Genomic DNA, 6051 nt, shown 5'->3' with positions numbered 1-6051 from the left:
AAGTGTTGTAGCAAGGTTTATGTATATCCACTCTATAAATAAATAAATAACTTGTGTAAAATTGTATCGTATTTAATAGTATTTCATAATAAATATATAACTATTTCGTATACGTCGCTGCACACATCAAGTATTTTTGGCGCCGCTGCCGGGGAATTCTTAAACGCCGGAAGCGAAACGCTATATATATATATATATATATATATATATATATATATATATATATATATATATATATAAGATTTTTATCAAGTCTTAATTTATTTTTGTAAAAATACGTTTTAAATATCAAAAATATAAAAACAAGAAAAAGAAAAATAAATAAATATATATATATATATATATATATATATATATATATATATATATATATATATATATATATATATATATATATATATATATATATATATATATATATATATTACTATATATTTTTACGTTTTTTTAAAAAAATTAAAAAGTTTGTATTTTTTTTAGTTACAAAAACTAATAGGTAGTTTTTAAAATATAAGTTTTTATTTATATAAATATTTTATATAAATTAAAAACAGAAAAAAATAATAATTGTAATCGGGCCACAATACTGTAGCGGCCCAATATCTGGCCTGGATCCACGAACCATGCGACCGCATGGAATTAACAAAGAAACCTCATGCGATCGCATGAGGTAACCTGACACGCCAGGTTTGAACCTGGTACTGCATTAATTACGGTGTATTATTAATTATTATTATTAAACCCTAATTAGGGTTATTTATTATATTAATTAATTTTAGTTTTATTTATTTTGTATTTTTAAGTTATATTTAGTTTTATTAATATAATAAATTAATACTTTTATAAAATAATAATATAAAAATAATATTTTTATAAAAAATTGTATTTTTATAACTTTAAGCCTATTTTTATATTTTGTATATTTTTTTAATCGTTTAATCGTAATTTATATATTTATCGTTCGTAAGTAGTTTTAAACTTAGTATTTTGCCATAGTAGCTCTAGATTTTTAGGCTTTGCCGTAAAATCCCTTAAGTGCTTTTTCTTTAGATTAAGATTTAGGTGCTTTAGAATTTTAATACGTCGCTCATCGCTTTAATATTTAATAGATTTTAGTACTTTTTAAGTTATTGACGTTTTAGATATAGAATTCCTTTTAAGCTTTAATACCTTTAGACGTAAGTTTTAAATTTTAGTTTTTAGACTACTAAGTTTCGACGCTTTATTTTCTTATTTTTATTTTTCGACTGTTTATTTTTCAACGTTTTTCAACGCGCTCTTTTTCTTTCTCATTTATCGACGCTCTAGTTTTTAGGACATAGAATTTTCTATTTCTTCTCTAAAATTTCAAAACGAAAAATTATTTTAAGCGGTTAAATTGATAGACATCCAAAATTTTCTGGTTCGTAGTAATAGTTGGATTTGTTAGTGGCGAGTTGTGGGCTTCCGATTTAAAGGGTCCTGGCTACCTGCTGCATCTATTGGCTATTCAAAATGTGGGCAAAATCAGAAAAGTCTATTAATTTGATAACTTATATAATTTTTATTTTTATAACTAATAGGATATTCAGTGAATGCACCGAGCAAAACGTTCACAACATTTCATACATTCACCACCTGTAACTAGATCAAGACATCTAGCCAATATTGTCGCCGTTGATTTTTCTTTAGAGTCGTCATCTAGTCGACCAAGTACTCCAATTCAAATTTCCGATAATCCATTTTGAACCCGACCTCACAATTGAGAATTCGGAGGATATTCAGGGACAATTCAGAGATCCTGAACCACTAATCATTCCTCCTGAACCACAAATCACTCATTCAGAGATTATCGAGGAAGAAACCATTAAATTAGAATCCTCTAGTGATTCAGATTCAACAAATTCAATCATGGAAAATCTGGAACCTCTAAGTATGGAAGACCGAATGAGAGCTAAACGCACTGGCCAAGGTCACGCAATTACTCAACCAAACATTAATGCGCCAGATTATGAAATCAAAGGACAAATCCTACACATGGTAACTAATCAATGCCAATTTAGTGGTGCGCCGAAGGAAGATCCAAATGAACATCTTCGTACCTTTAATAGGATCTGTACTCTATTTAAAATCCGATAAGTGGAGGATGAACAGATCTATCTCATGTTATTTCCCTGGACTTTAAAAGGGAGAAGCCAAAGATTGGTTAGAATCGTTACCTGAAGGGGCGATTGATACATGGGACGTTTTAGTTGAAAATTTTCTTAAACAATTCTTTTCGGCATCTAAAGCCAGGAGACTTCAAGGAGAAATTGTTACGTTCACACAGAAGCCAAATGAAACTTTATATGAAGCGTGGACAAGATTTGGAAAATTGTTAAGAGGATGTCCGCAACATGGTTTAGACACTTATCTAATGGTACAAATATTCTACCAAGGATGCGACATCACTACACGAAAAGATATCGATATAGCAGTTGGTGGTTCCATTATGAAGAAAACTGCAACTGAAGCTTACAAAATTATTGATAACACTGCTTCCCACTCACATGAGTGGCACCAAGAAAAAGATATCGTTAGATCATCTAAAGTCGCTAGAGTCAATTCTAGCCATGACTTTGATTCCATTTCTGCAAAGATTGATGCTGTCGAGGGACGAATGGAAAAGATGACTAAGGATATTCACTCAATACGAATTAGTTGTAAGCAGTGTGGAGGACCACATTTGACAAAAGATTGTCTTAGTATTGAACAAACAATGGAACAAAGAGAGAATGTTTCATACATGAACTAAAGGCCTGGAAATAATTATCAGAATAATTATCAATCGCCAAGACCAATCTACAATCAGAATCAGAATTATAACCGAAATGTTCCATACAACAACCAACAAGGTCCTAGCAATCAACAAGTATCTAATAATACTTACAATCAGCAAAGACCTATTTTTCCAAATAAACCACCACATACCGATGATAAAAAGCCAAATTTAGAAGATATGATGTCGAAGCTAGTTGAATCTCAAACGCAGTTTTTCACATCTCAGAAACAAACCAATGAACTAAATGCTCAAGCATTTAGAAATCAACAAGCTTCTAATCAAAATTTGGAACAAGAAGTAAGTAACCTAGCAAGGTTGATAGGTGAAAGAAAACCGAGAAGTCTACCTAGAGATACAAATGCTAACCCCCGAAATGAAACAGCTAAAGCCATTACCACAAGAAGTGGTATTACACTTAAACCACCCGAAATACCTGAAATACCTGAAATTTCCGATGACTCTATTCCTACTCCACAAGAACCACAATCTGAGCAAGATAAGGAAACAGAACCGGTAGTTGAAAAGGTTAATGAAGATAACACAGTTAAGGCTAAACCTTATGTTAAACCATACCAACCACCACTTCCTTACCTTAGTAAAATGAGAAAAGAAAGACTTGAAGCCGAGCAATCCAAATTCTTGGATATGTTTAAAAAAATAAATGTCAATCTTCCTTTCACTGATGTGATTTCAGGAATGCCAAGATATGCCAAATTCTTGAAAGATCTAATCACAAATGGGAAGAAAATGGAAGAACTCTCAGCTGTTAATATGAATGCTAGTTGTTCTGCAGTGCTGTTGAATAAGATACCAGAAAAATTATCAGATCCAGGAAGTTTCACAATTCCATGTTTTCTGGGTAGTCTTAGTTCAATAGAAGCATTGGCAGACTTAGGTGCTAGTATAAATCTAATACCGTATTCATTATATTCTAAACTACACCTTGGAGAATTGAAACCAACACGAATAAGTATACAAGACCAGTAAAATATCCTAGAGGGATAATGGAAAACATGCTAGTTAAAGTTGGTACTTTAGTATTTCCAGTAGATTTTGTTATTCTGGACATGGAAGAAGATTTTCGAGTTCCTCTCATATTAGGAAGACCATTCTTAAACACGGCTAAAGCAATAATAGACGTGTTTGGTAAGAAACTGACCCTAAGTATAGAGGAAGGGAGTGTTACCTTTTCTGTTGATAGAGCCATGCAACAACCGCAATCTGCAGATGATACATGTTATTACATTCAAACTATAGATCTAAATGCAGAATTGTTAAAAGAATTTCCAGAATTATAAGGAACAAGAGAATGTTCTTTAGGAGAAGGAACTGAACCAATTGATGAAGTTGAAATGTTAGCCGCACTCATGGCTAATGGATATGAACCAACAACAGAAGAAATTCAAATGCTAAAAGAAGAAGGAGGATATCGATATAAATCATCGATAGAAGAACCACCGACATTAGAGTTAAAGCCACTTCCAAACCATTTGGAATACGCTTATTTACATGGTGAATCTGAATTACCTGTAATAATATCATCTTCTCTTACAAAAAATGAAAAATCTCAACTCATTTCTGTGCTAAAAGCTCATAAACCAGCTATTGCATGGAAAATTCATGACATTAAAGGCATAAATCCTTCGTATTGCACACATAAAATCCTTATGGAAGAAGGTCATAAAACGTATGTGCAATGCCAACGAAGACTAAATCCGAATATGCAAGATGTTGTTAAGAAAGAAATTATTAAACTGCTAGATGCAGGTTTAATTTATCCAATCTCTGATAGTCCATGGGTAAGCCCAGTTCAATGCGTACCTAAGAAGTGTGGCATGACTGTCATCACAAATGAAAAAAATGAGCTTATTCCTACAAGGACTGTAACAGGATGGCGTGTTTGTATTGATTATAGAAAATTAAATGACGCCACCAGAAAAGATCACTTTCCCTTACCTTTCATTGATCAAATGTTGAAAAGATTAGCCGGGAATAGTTACTATTGTTTTCTTGACGGTTTTTCCGGATATTTTCAAATTCCAATAGCACCGACCAAGAGAAAACCACGTTCACGTGCCCTTATGGTACTTTTGCTTACAAACGCATGCCATTTGGACTTTGCAACGCCCCTGCAACCTTTCAAAGGTGCATGATGGCGATTTTTCATAATATTATAGAAGAATGCATGGAAGTTTTCATGGATGACTTTTCAGTCTTCGGTGATACATTTGAATCATGTCTAGTTAATCTTGAACGAATGCTAATTTGATGCGAGCAATCAAATCTAGTACTTAATTGGGATAAATGCCATTTCATGGTTAAAGAAGGCATCGTTCTCGGTCATAAAATTTCAAAGGAAGGAATTGAAGTGGATAGAGCTAAAGTAGATGTAATTGCTAAACTTCCACATCCCACCAATGTTAGAGGAGTTAGGAGTTTTCTAGGGCATGCCGGTTTTTACCGACGTTTCATAAAAATTTTTTCTAAAATTGCCACTCCTATGAATAAACTCCTAGAAAAAGATGATCCATTCATCTTTTCAGATGAATGCATCAAATCTTTTAATATTCTTAAAGAAAAACTCACTAATGCGCCGATCATGATAACTCCAAATTGGAATTTACCATTTAAACTCATGTGCGATGCAAGTGATTTTGCAATAGGAGCAGTTTTAGGACAAAGGATTGAAAAACAATTTCAACCTATTTATTACGTTAGTAAGACGTTACAAGGAGCACAAACGAATTACACAACTACTGAAAAAGAACTCCTTGCTATTGTCTTTGCTTTTGACAAATTTCGTTCATATCTCGTTCTAGCTAAAACGGTGGTCTATACCGACCATTCTGCTCTTAGATACCTTTTTTCGAAAAAAGATGCCAAACCACGATTAATCCGTTGGATCTTACTCTTATAAGAGTTCGATATTGAAATCCGAGATAAAAAAGGAGCAGAAAATCTCGCAGCTGATCATCTTTCTCGTCTTGAAAATCCTAAATTAGAAGTTCTAAATGAATCGGCCATACAAGATAACTTTCCTGATGAATATCTATTAAAGATAGATTATAATGAAATTCCATGGTTTGCAGACTATGAAAACTACTTAGTATGTGGATTCCTTGAAAAAGAATTGTCGTACCAAAAACGAAAGAAATTCTTTAGTGATATAAAACACTATTTCTGGAAAGATCCACATTTGTTTAAAAGTTATCCCGATGGAATAATACGCCGATGTGTATTCAGGGATGAAG

General features: G+C 32.6%; 1 non-coding gene across 1 annotated transcript; it reads right to left on the bottom strand.

The window, feature by feature from the left end:
- Nucleotides 1-2275: 2275 nt before the first annotated feature.
- On the bottom strand, nt 2276-2382 carry LOC139845986 (small nucleolar RNA R71). Its single transcript, XR_011758735.1, has one exon. It is a non-coding gene; the product is annotated as a small nucleolar RNA R71 (small nucleolar RNA).
- Nucleotides 2383-6051: the final 3669 nt, after the last annotated feature.

The sequence above is a fragment of the Rutidosis leptorrhynchoides genome, chromosome 4 (genome assembly GCF_046630445.1).
Source record: "Rutidosis leptorrhynchoides isolate AG116_Rl617_1_P2 chromosome 4, CSIRO_AGI_Rlap_v1, whole genome shotgun sequence".
NCBI lineage: Eukaryota > Viridiplantae > Streptophyta > Magnoliopsida > Asterales > Asteraceae > Rutidosis > Rutidosis leptorrhynchoides.
This window is presented reverse-complemented; position numbering and strand designations above follow the sequence as displayed.